This window comes from Symphalangus syndactylus, chromosome 4, assembly GCF_028878055.3.
Source record: "Symphalangus syndactylus isolate Jambi chromosome 4, NHGRI_mSymSyn1-v2.1_pri, whole genome shotgun sequence".
Lineage (NCBI taxonomy): Eukaryota > Metazoa > Chordata > Mammalia > Primates > Hylobatidae > Symphalangus > Symphalangus syndactylus.
Genome location: NC_072426.2, coordinates 157,213,360 through 157,226,306, shown reverse-complemented (window position 1 = coordinate 157,226,306; position 12,947 = coordinate 157,213,360). Strand labels below are relative to the sequence as shown.

General features: G+C 45.0%; 1 long non-coding RNA gene across 1 annotated transcript in view; it reads right to left on the bottom strand.

The window, feature by feature from the left end:
* LOC134736389 (uncharacterized) overlaps positions 1 to 12,947 on the bottom strand; it is a 57,598-nt gene that overhangs the window by 29,014 nt on the left and 15,637 nt on the right. Inside the window, exon 2 of the long non-coding RNA XR_010120391.1 lies at positions 8,559 to 8,780. This is a non-coding gene — a long non-coding RNA (uncharacterized lncRNA). The remainder of the gene's footprint in view (positions 1 to 8,558; positions 8,781 to 12,947) is intronic.

Below are 12,947 nucleotides of genomic sequence, written 5' to 3'. Positions count from 1 at the left end.
CATACTGTGTTAAATAAAATATATTTAAATTAATTTCACTTGTTTCCTGATCCTTTTCTAAATGTCACTAGTGGAAAACCGAAAATTACTTATGTGACTCTCATTATACTTCTATTAGACAGCACTGTTCCAGATCAGGACACTGTCTGGGTCTTAACTGATAGAACGCCTTGATCTTGGAGCGTGCTCCTTCTGGAGGATATTGGTGGGCCAAGAGCCCCTTCTACACTGCTGTCATAGCAGGTGACTTAATGGTAATGGCCCCTCAAGAAAGACGAAGAGCAGACAGCCCTGGCCCAGCTCATTCACTAGTCCCGGAAGCCTGCCAAATATAAACACTCCTGCAATATAGAGAAGGAGTCAAAGGACGTACATTGATTAATGACTGAAAAGATAACAAAAGCCCAGCAATGCCCAAAGCTTGTGGCCACTGCATGCTGTATAGTAGCCTCTAGCTCCCGGCGTCTCGCTCCTACCCATGTCCCGTGGGGAAGGGCAGGATGGGGACGGATGCAGAGACAGAGTGAAGGGATCATACTCCTTGCTCTAGAGGGGGGAAGAGCAAATTTGGGCCATTTCATTTTCTCCTGGAGTAGAACTTGCACCTGGTACAAACCTACCCAGTGTTACCTGTGATGACTGGAGAAATATTTTTGGGAATTATTTCTTTAATTTAAAATAAGTCATTACATTATTATTCAGGTTTTTTTTTCATCACTGGCCCCCAAATGCCAATAAAGACACAATTAAAGCATGAGAAAAGTTCTTTCAATGACAGAACAAGCAGAGATAAATTTGTAGGTTATTTCGGAGCATGACAAATTTTACACCTAGAGAAAAGTGTAAGAAAAAAGGATTCTCACCTTGTTAACTAAACTAGAACAGAGGATTCAGATGTGCTCTGACTTCCTGGCCGCTGTGGGTGCTGCAGTACCCTACAATTCTACAAAGACTCAACTCCCACAGCCTCCATCTCTCTGGGATGCTCATTTGAGCCCCCCTCTTGTCCCTTCTGTTCTAGAGGTCCCAGAGACCGACGCCATGGCATCGACAAGCTCTCCACCTGAATCTCAGGATGCCAGGACATCCACACCTCTAAGTCTGGAGTCAGTGCCCATGGCAGCTTTCCTCAGTGACCCAAATTGTAGCATCGTCACTCACAGGCAAGAGCTGCAATCTATGTTGAAAAACCCAACTTTCCAAAACGCAAAGTTAATGGCCTCTTGTGAGACCCTTGTGTCAGGTATGACCTCATTCACCCAACAGAAGGAACTGGATGAGACTAGAAATTATATCAAATTATGAAGAGGGAAGTTGTACTTTCTCTTGCCCAAATGCTACCTCATGGGACAGTGTCCGGGATGCTTCATGGCGTTTGAGCCTACGTGTATTGAGTTATACTAAATTGAATGTGGCAATTTAGTTTAAGCAAAAGTGTACAAGAGAAGTCACAGACATGCTTGCTAGCCACATGCTCTGTGTGGCAATGAGTTACTCCTCAGCCATACAGGTCAGAGGCCAAACAGTCTCCTGATTCCACCATTTTTGTTCTGCTTACTGTGGATTTTCTGGCAGGAAATGGAAATTTGGTTGATAATTACCAGGCGTACAGATAAGGTTTCCTCATTAAAGTCTCATAAAACCGCGAAAATAAATCATTGCAAGTGAAGAGGGAAAGAAAATCTTCTGTTTGGACTTTTCTGTGACCATTTAGGCCAATTATTTTTTCTCTGCCAGCCCAGTGACTTTATTTTCAGCTAGCGTGCAGGCTGATCATCACAGGAAAGAATTTAACGACCTCACAGAACTTTTCTGATTTTGAGTTAATGGTTTGGTATGTCAAGGACATGCTGAGCATGGCAGAATAAATTATGAAACTGCAGCTGAGGAAACACAGCAGAGGAAACCTGCGTAATACATGTCTGCAGATATGATATAGACATAAATAAATACTACAATTCTGAGAAAATCAGAGGGGTCCATTTGGTCTGTCCTGGAGGTCAAAGCTGTTCAGAAGTCACAGAAATGGTGATAATCCCAAATAAGACTCAGCTAAAAACTGGAACATACTACCTTTCCCACTCCCCATCTGGTGGAGTTTCTTCCTTTTCTGAACATCAATTCCAGGCATGGGGGACCCTTACACAATTCAGTTTCTCCCAGGAATTCCTCTCCAAGGATTTCCCAACTCAGCCACAAGCTCAGGAGCTTTCCAATTTTTTTTACCATAATTTCTCTGGTCCCAAGTCTTAGCTTTTCTGCATTCTGGAAAAAGGCGTTACTGCATCGATACATGTTAGCAATAGCTTTCAAGGTTTCATCTAGGGTTCCTGAAAAGTATGTCACCCTTTGGTATGTTATGACTTCTTCCATTGGAGCTGATGCGTGGAGTTCACATCTTCATTAGACTGCCCTTGCAAGAGCAGGGAGAGAAACACACTCTCGAGTAATTTAATAGTTTCAGACTACAAGGAATCCAGATTACTAATGAGCCAAGTTGTTAAAATGAAGATTCTCAGAGCAGATTACTGGGAGGCAAGGTGACCAACTGCCAGGGTTTCCTGGGACTGGGGTTCCCAAGAGGTGAGATTTTTGGTGCTAAAGCCAGGCAAACTTGGACAAATTGATCACTGGTGAACCAGAGACGTTCACAGAAGCTCAAGACAATGTTCATTTCACACTTTCCTGAGAGACTGAACTATGCTGTAAACAGTGACCGCAAAGTACCCAAATATAAGCAGGTTGTGATTTGGCCATCATTTCCTTGCCTTCAGTGGCAAGTAGAAAACTAGGCATGGAGGTCGAGATGCAAGGCTTCGTCTGCTCCAAATGTCCTTGTGACTGTAAGTTTTGTCACTCCACCAAAAGGAACAGGCCAGTTTTAAACTCTTATTCTTAAAGATGGTTGAGGCCGGGCACAGTGGCTCACACCTGTAATCCCAGCACTTTGGGAGGCCAAGGCGGGCAGATCACCTGAGGTCAGGAGTTTGAGAGCAGCCTGGCCAACATGGTGAAAGCCTGTCTCTACTAAAAATACAAAAATTAGCCAGGCATGGTGGCAGGTGCCTGTAATCCCAGCTAATCAGGAGGCTGAGGCAGGGAGAATCTCTTGAACCCCGGAGGCGGAGGTTGCAGTGAGCCGAGATTGTGCCATTGCACTCTAGCATGGGCAACAGAGCAAGACCCTGTCTCAAAAAAAGGAAGGAAAAAAAAAAAAAAAGATGGCTGAGAAAATGGCTCTGACAGCTCCCGGCAGACCAGATGCCCTGTACAAGGTGCTCATACCGTGATGATCCGTGAGGATGACCAGCCGCTGGGACATTGTTTTGTCTTCTACTGAAAATACTCATTTCCTCTTTTCCACCCTTCTAAGTGTGTGGACTAGTCAATGGCTTTTGGGTGCTGCTTGTCTTCTGCTACCTGTGCTTTCAAAGGAGCCCTAGAACAGCCTCCCCTAGACCCAAAGACCCAAACGGCCCGGCCCAGTGGACAGACACACCCCTCCCCAGCCACTCTGCCCCGTCCTTTCTTTCTGTCCTCATGCTCAGGTGCTGTAACAGGCAGGGTGGGCGTGGCTGGAGAAAGGAAAGGCAGCACTCTGGAGTTCAAAGTCCGGTGCATGCCTCCCTCTTGCAACCTGGCACCTCTTCCAGTGCTGTGTCCTGAGCTTTTGAAGCTTGCAGCCCAGAAAGTTTCCATAAAATTGTGTGCAGTTCCCTACTACCCAGCTAACTGTATTCACTTCCTTCTCCATCTTATTTGCTAAGGTGGTGTGCCTATTTTCCTCTCTTTTCAGAAAGTCCATTGACGGCACAGTGCCAGCTTCAAGGAGTTTCTGCTGAAGAGCTCTGGAAGTGACTAATGCACTGAAGGGCATCGTCTCACCCTCATCTGAATGTGTGTCTTGGTCCTCTTCGTCTCTAATTGAAAACATCCAGGCAAAAGTTTATGCCTAAATCCAAGTGTCAAGAACCCAGAATTAGTCCCTGGTTCATTTGAACCTTCATGGAAGCAAAAATTTTGGAGCCGCACCTTCAGGGCTCCCATCGTCTGCCACGTATGAAATAGATTTGTTAAGGGTTGTGAGTGACACCGCAGAGGGGCAATCCATGCTCGTCACTGTCCAGATGACTTGTCCTTGCGGAATGTCAGGCGTGTTGTCGGCAATGTTTGTTGACTGAACCCAGGAAAATGTGATTCTCCTACCTCCTCCTGCATTCATGCTCTTGTTCCTGTTAGCTGTGATTTCATGACTGATAAAACTTGGAAGAGTGCAGCCAGGTGCAGTGGCTCACACCTGTAATCTATCCCTTTTGGAGGCCAAGGTGGGAGGATTGTTTGGGCCCAGGAGACAGAGACCAGTCTGTGCAATGGACTATGGGTCTATGGAGACCTTGTCACTACAAACAAAAATAAACAGTGTTTTTAAATGGAAATTTTTTTTTTTTAAAACTGGGAAGACTGTTAAATAAGAATTTAAGCAGAAAGGAACTATTGGCTATGTGTTTGACATCCCATTGGAAATTCTGATTCCCTGTCAGTTGTGGGCCAGACCCTATACATGACACCGCAGCTGTGGAAGACTCTGAGCACACGCAGCACAGCCTCTGGGTGCTCCTGCACTGCTAAGCAGACAACAAGCCCATCCAAACCTTGGAGGCTGCTGTATCCCCACAAAGCATCCACCTGGTTATATTACAGAAGCATAATCATGGGAACAAGGCTTTTAGAAAACAAGAAAAGGCAGGAAGGGGGAAAAGAGAAACTTTACAGTGGAGGAACTTGACAAACACTACTAAGCCAGTGATCAAGGTTAATATGAACAGTCATAAGTTATGTTGCTATGTGCCCCTGATGGGGGTCTGATGAAAATACCACTTTACCTCTGTGACTTTTCTTTCAAAGACCCGTAACCCCTGTCTAATCATAAGAAAAGCATCACAGTCCAGTCATGGAGCATCCTATAATCCACCTGAGCAGCACTCCTTAAAACTGTCAAGGTACCATAAAAAACAAGGAATGTCAGAGAAACTGTCACAGGCGGAGGAGCCTTGACAGACGTGACAACTCAGTGGAATCCTGTGTCCTGGATGAGATTCTAGGACCGCAAAAGGACATTAGGAGAAAACTCAGGAAATGTGAATAAACTAGAGACTTTGGTTAGTAATAATGTATCAGCACTGGTTCCTTAATTATGACAAATGTACCACTCGAATGTATCGTTAATAAAAAGGGAAATTGTGAAGACTATATAGGAACTCTATGTACCATCTGCTTAATTTTCCTAAATCTCTGCTAAAAATAAAGTCCATTAATAATAATAATGGTAATAATAAAGCACATACCAGGCACTGGTACTATTTTGCCAAGGTGAAGGGAGATGCCAAGAACAAATAAGGTCCCTCCACACCCTGCACACGGGGCTAAGGAGGGAATGGCTAATAATCTTACTAGGTTTACTGGTTTTCACTCCATCTACTTACTAATGTACCAAACAGTACATGAAGATAATTACCAGAGAAGCCAGACACGAAGGTCACACGCTGTATGATTCCATTCTTATGAAGTATCCGAAATAGGGGAATCCAAAAGACACAAAATGCAGGGGCCGTGGCGAGGGGAATGAAGAGAGACTGCTTCATGGTTAGCGGGTCTCCTTTTGGGGACTGAAAATGTTTTCAAACTAGAGAGAGGTGATGGTTGCACAACATTGTGAATTGCTAAATGCCACTGAATGGTCCACTTTAAGATGGTTAATTTTATGCTATGTGAGTTCTATCTCTGCAAAACATAATTAATGACAATAAAATAATTTAGTAACTTAAACATAAAATAATTTTGAAGTCACTGAATAATGATAAAAAATGAAAATGTGATGCTTTTTGTCTATCTGCTATTTTTCCTCCGTCAGGATTCTGGATGTCAACTGGGCAGTACTGTAAAACTGTTAATGAACAAATAAAATCATAGCCATTTTCACTGGAAAAAAAAAAGAGTCAGGACACGGTTATTAGTCAAAAAAGGGATGTGGCTCCAGGACAACAGATTTGGAACCGGACATCTGTTGGTGGTGGGAGATGCCAGGGCTCCTTAATTTCCCGGACCTGAGTCCTTCAGAGGTGTGAGGCCTCCAACCAGCGACTTGAATTCCGTGGTTGTTACCATCTTTGTGTATAAACTGTGGAGAGGGGCAGGGTGAGCATTAAAAGACCCTGCCAGGGAGAAAATCCAAGGGTTCTCAAGCAAGACTTTCGGTGGACCGTTGCGTGAGCGAGTGTGAGCAGGAAGAGAGAGGAGAGAATGGGCCAGGGTCATGGATGCAAATTTTATCTCCTGGACTAAACTGACCGGGTGTTCTTGTTTCACAGAAACCCAGCAGGGAAGACAGGCAATGCAATGTGTGAGGTTTTAAGTGCAACACGGAGCTGTTTCATGGATTTCCTGACACACTTAGGCCATGATAACAGGGCCCTGGGATACGGCAGTTTTCAGAAGGATGTGCTGGGAGCAAATTTAATCTTGTGCCTGGTTTTGGGGGCTCTTCTTTCCTTCCCACCTGTCTCTCCAGACGTGCTCTCTCCCAGCCCAGCCTCCCCTGCCTCTCACCAGGGCTCAGGAAGTCCTCTGCTATGGAGAGGGCTTAGGCAGAGGCCTTGGGTGCTCTGCAGATGAAAGATGGCTGTTCCTCACTCTCTGCTCTGCAATGCCCTTTTCTGGACAGGTGATGCTGAGTGGTGATGCGTTAACTACCCCATGGCAAGGAACTAATGCCTGAAAGATCTCACTAGAATGCGGGAGGAGGGAGCTTTGAGGCAGGGCTGTGAGGTCTTTTACCGTCCTCCCACCCCCAGCCCCGGCACAGCTGGTCACCTCCTCCACACACGGGGCCAGCACAGGGTGAGGCACGAATCCTGAGACCTGCCCCTTCTCAGATTTCTTTCCACTCAGAGGAGCGAGTAGGCCATCCACCATGAAGCCTACACAAGGCGAAGCTTCCCAGCAAGGGCCCCGATGGCCTAACTCAGAGCTCCCGCTTCTGTCCCTCCTTCCAAGTCCCAGCCTTGGAACGTGCAATGGGGAAGAGAAAATCATGATTCCCATGTTCAGGACAAGAAGAGGGAATCGAAAATCTTTTGCTCTTTCAACAATGCTGAAAGGCAACAGAAGCCAAATCACGGCAGAACCTGAGTCTGCCACTTACGTACAAAACTCGCTAGAGGAGCAGTTCACGCTCCGTATCTGTGGGTTTCCCACGCATGGATTCAACCAATGGCAGATTGAAAATATTTGAAAAGAAAATTGCATCTGAACGCGTCCAGACTTTTTTCCCCTTGTCATTAGTCCCTAAACAATACACGATAACAACTCTTTACATAGCATTTGCATTGTATTGGGTGTTATAAGTAATCTAGAGATGATGTAAAGTGTGTGTGCATAGAAGGATGTGAGTAGTACAAGTACTGCACCTTTTCATATCAGGGACTTGAGCATCCTCAGATTTTGGTACCCACGGGAGTCCTGGAACTAATCCCCCTTGGATACCGAGGGACAATTGTATTTATAATCCACCTTCTGAATTGTAAATATATTTTCTCATTCTTGGGATTTTCTTTCTCTTTTTCTGCATTTTAAAAATAGAGACAGAGTCTTGCTCTGCCACTCAGGCCGGAGTGCAGTGGTGCCATCACAGCTCACTGCAGCCTTGACCTCCCGGGCTCTGGTGATCCTCCCACCTCAGCTTTCCGAGTAGCTGGGGCTACAGACGACTGCCACCACACCTGACTAATTGTTTATTTGTATTTTTTGTAGAGGTGAGGTCTTGCTATGTTGCCCAGGCTGGTCTTAAACTCCTGGGCTCAAGTGATCTGCCCACCTTGACCTCCCAAACTGCTGGGATTACAGGTGTGAGCCACCACAACCAGGCTTTCTTGTAATTTTGTTAATAACATTTTTTTCTCCAGCTTTCTTTCTTGTAAGAATAGAGAATATAATAAATATAACACAAAGTATGTGTTAATCCACTGTTTATGCTATCAGCAAGACTTCCAGTCAACAGTAGGCTATTAGTAGTTAAGGTTTTGTGGAGTCAAAAGTTATACATGGATTTTTGACTGCGCGAGGGGTTGGACCCCTACCCCTGTCTTGTTGAAGGGTCAACTGTATATTCAGGATGCTGTGAGAGCATGAGGGGAAAGAATTGAGCCTTTGCGTGGGGGTTAGGGGACATTCCCAGGAGAAGAGACCCCCAGGGCTGAGCCTGGAAGGACCTAAGCAGGTTGAGGCAGCATCCAGGCCCTGGGGAGAGCAACACAGTCACCAAATGAGGACCCTGGCAGAATCCATTCCAGGAACCTTGGGTAGCTCTGTTTGGTTTCCCTGCAGCTCTGAGTCTTCAATCTCTCAAGAGTGGAATGGCACCGAGATGGTGGAGTGGGGCCGAGGTTCAATCCAATCCTGCCCCTGACACCTATTAGCTACGTGTAAACCCCTGTGAGCCCGCACACCCCCACCCCCTACACATTTTGGTGTAAGCGCTCAAGAGTTTTCCTACCCCTTACCTTAGAATCAAGAGGTCTCAGCAGTACACAAAGATCTGAAAGGCCTGCGGTCAACAAGGCAGCACCCCAGGGGCCCCCAGGAGCTGGTTCACATCTCAGTGGAAAACCTGACTCAGGTCTTTCTAGGTCTTCAAGCTTCACTTGGGGAACCGAGTCTTCTGCACTTTGCGAACGCTGGTCCCCACCGCAGCACTTCCATCACTACGTGTTTACTGGGAAATACTGAAGAGAGAAAGTTAGAACAATATTGTCAAGAGTTTCATTTTTTATGACGCAAAATTTATTCAATGACAGAATTCACTCTTAATTTTGACAGTGTATGTTCTCCCTTCTGGGAGGAGGTATGTGACATTATATGTCCTTTTTAATGAAATGGTTGTAACAGTAGATGACAGGATTTTTTCAAATGCCTTTTCCTGGCAAAATTATCATTTGGTAACTCCTGCCAAACTCTTAGTTTTTATTTTGACTGCTCCCAGTTGATGAAATCTCAAAATCTGGGGATCATTGAATTGGTCATTCTAGAACTGAAGTTCTGGGACTAGGTCTCAACTCTTCTTGGTCAGAAGTAATAGATTAGGCCTTTGGCTCAATTCCGAGGTACTTCAGATGCATTCCTATGGGATCTTCCAGGATAGCACAGACTATGCTATAGTAACAAATTAAGCGTAAAATCTCAAAGGCTTAATATAAAAACAAAATTATTTCTTACTCATTACACATCAACCGTGGGTCAACAGGGGTTTGTATACTCTGCTGGTCATTCAGGGACCCAGGCTGATGGAGGCTTCACTATTTATAGCTGCACTTTCTGAATGTGCTTAGAAAGCACACATGACCTCTGAAGACACCACAAAATGTGAAGACTGGAAAGCCACGTAGGAGCTTTTATGTCCAGGCCTAGAAGTGACAAACCTTACTTCTACCCAAATCCCTTTAGTCAGAACTCAGTCATCCTGGCCCAGTCTGCCAGTAAGGGAGGCCAGGAAATGCAGGGGAGCATGTGGATATTCAGTAAATACTAAATGCTTCTGCCATATCAGAAAAATAATGGGAAAGAGAAACTGGACAGGTAAAGGCAAGACTGCAAAGCATTTTTATTTCCAGGTTAAAGTGTTAGCACACTACCCTATAGGCATCAGAGAGCATGAGGGGATTTAAAACAATTAAACTAGTCCCAGTATGAAGGACGGATTAGAAGGAGAAGGCACTAGAGTCAGAGAGACGAATTAAGAGATGTTCTAACAGTGGTGGCATTTGGTAACAAGATCTGCATTAGTGTGATCTAAAGAGGAGTGAAAAGTACGGATAAGCATGAAATTTTCAGCAGAAGATTAATTACATGGAATGTCAGGATTGAAAATCCAGATTTTGGAGTCAAGAGGCAATACTTGAAACCATGAGACCCTGTCAAGGGAGAGAGGAGGGGGCTCCATGCAAGCTCTGCTGCCCCTTGGCAAGGCAGTGTGTACGGGTGTGGATGGAGATGAGACGCCAGCTTCCTCGAGGGAGGTGAGTGTTGAGAGGGCAAAATTTAGACTCGAGCATTCTGTCTTTCTGAAAATGACTTACGTAACCTTCAGATAAAGGGACCAAGAATAAAATCAAGATTTGTATTTCTGTATAAGTTTGGGGCTTTCTATATTTTTTCAACTTATCTAAATTGAAGACATATCACCCTTGTAATAAGACTATAATGTTTTTAGTTTAAAAAAGGAAAGAGGAAAAGTAAGATGTCAAATGAAAAGCAAATTTCCTTCTCCATCTACTGTAAAACTAACAATTTTCCCCTGAAAGTCATGTGCATTCTAGTCCTGTGTCTCCCATCCTCACATGCATTTCCTGAGAACCCAACACCCCATGGGAACTGGATGTGAGGGCTTCTATGAATGAATACATCACAGCATACACACAGAAACACACACCACATTGTCATGGGCGACTCAGTGACTCGCTGTCCATCTTTATCAAACCATTCTCTGACCCATAAATTGGTGAATTACACTTACTGTTTGGAATAGAAAATATATGCACTGGATGCGTGAGAAATTTTCCTTTTCTTTTCTTCTTTCTTTTTTTGAGACGGAGTTTTGTTTTTGTTGCCCAGGCTGGAGTGCAGTGGTATGGTCTCGGCTCACTGCAACCTCCACCTCCTGGGTTCAAGCGATTCTCGTGCCTCAGCCTCCCAAGTAACTGGAACTACAGGCGCCCGCCACCACATCCAGCTAAATTTTTTGTATTTTTAGTAGAGATGGGGTTTCACCATGTTGGCCAGGCTGGTCTTGAACTCCTGACCTCAGGTAATCTGCCCACCTCAGCCTCCCAAAGTGCTGGGATTACAGGCGTGAGCCACCGTGCCCAGCCAAATTTTCCTTTTCTACTCTTCCTAAACCCCTTAGGCCACACACTTCACATTTTTATTTAATGAAGCTACTCTTTAAATACCAGGCATTGCAAAATATGAGCTGTTGGGTGTAAGACAAGGGTGACCCATTCAGAACATAGAGGAATAAGCAGAATTATCCCACTGCTGTTTTGTTGTTGTTGTTGTTGTTTTAAAAAGCTCACAGTGTGCTGCACTGGCAGAATTAAGAGTCTGCTGTCTTTGTGTATGAAGAATGATACCCTATTGAAAACACAACGTGTTCTGGGTTCATGTTTGACAGCCTCAATCCATGGATCACTTTAGGAGTCTCCTGTATCAATACTCATGATAAACAAAGTGATAAAAGACCCGGGGGCAGCAGAGCAGCGTGCTTAAAAATGTGGGCTCTGGATTTAATTGGATTAGAATGCAGAATCTGCCTCAGCCACTCACTCATGAGTGACCCTGGGCAAGTCACGGAGCTCTCTGTGCCTCGGTTTCCTCACTTGCAACTGCCAATAGTGCCTCCCACTCCCTGGGGCTGCTGCAACTATTGAAATTCACAAGCACATCAAGTGCTTAAGCCCCTGCCTCACACAGGATGAGTCGTCCCCAGATGGAGAGCCTTTCTAAAAAACTTCCTCATCGGCAAGAAACGGACCCTCAAATGTCTCCGTGACAGGCTCGGGGCTCAGTACAGGCAGAGCCATCCCCACACAGCTCTGGGCCCCCGAAGCTCCTGACGCTTGGTGGGAGATAGGCTTTTTCACACTGAGGGGAGCACAGCAAGCTCAGCTTAGCTCGGTGTTGGAAGTTTCGGGTGGGAATATATAGGGGACCTGCACAGACCAGGGCACAGTAGGTAGCAGCTTGGCCCGTCTTGGCCCTAGCAGAGAGGTCAGAGAGCAACGCAGTTCTAGAGATGCCATCATGGGTCCCTGGTTAGGATTTCCCATGGCCTCCTATGTGAGGGATCTGCCATATGGGGACGCTGTCATTCCAGGGCTGTGGCTGAATTGCCAACTCTGCCTCATGCCTCTGCTTAGCCAAGGATGGCCTACAGGCTCTTCCTTTCCTCCACCCCATGAACTCCCAAGAAAGACCTGCAGCTGTGGCAGGCACCAAAGGCAGCTTGCATGTGTCTAAAGCAAACTGGTTATCTGAGAATTGCAATACATGCCTTATTTTTTTGGTGATGGTGGGGGGAGGTGTCTAAGATGCTTCTGAGGCTGTTGGCCCCTAGTGCAAGTTTGAAATATTCGGGCGCCGTGTATTTCTCTATTTGAGAACGTTGATTTGGGATATTTCAAAGTTGACCATGATTTCTCTTCGCACATAGTAAACAACTCTAAATGTCATTGATCAGAAAACTAACAACTAGTTATTTCAAATCCCATCAAAGTGCACCATTTGATGATGTTTTTCTACAGTATGAAATGTGACAGACTAGAAACTTTTCTATAACATAAAATGATAGTAATCATACAATTCCATGAAAAGAGAAAGGGGCAATACCAGTTAAGGATTTTGGAAACTGTTCTCTGTTCTACCAGTGTTCACTGGGCTTTGTCTTCCTTTGCAAATCTCCAAAATAGAAGTGTGATTTATTTTTTTTTTCCAGTTTCAAGGGTGTGTACATGCCACGTAAGCTGTCTCTCAACAAACTAAGATGACTTTGAAAATGTCTGTAATCCAATTAAAATCAATATGGGGCAATCTCAGGAAGACAGGAACTTGGATGTAATTTAATAAAGGAACAGGTATCACTTGTACAATGCCTTGACTGGAGAAAGATTGTCGACCAAGGCCTGTGGCAAGCAAGTGCTTAGTAAATATTTTTATGTGTGTGACTTGCTCAATGAGTCCAGAACTCAGAAAAGAGGTAAGGCCAAATAGTCAGGGATTGGCAAGACTGATGGGGCACAACCCATGGAGAGAGACAAGGGATTGACAGACACAAATCCAGCCAGGAGAGTCTCACAGGCCACTGTCATCAGGGAGTCACTTCTTGTGCTGAAATCTTT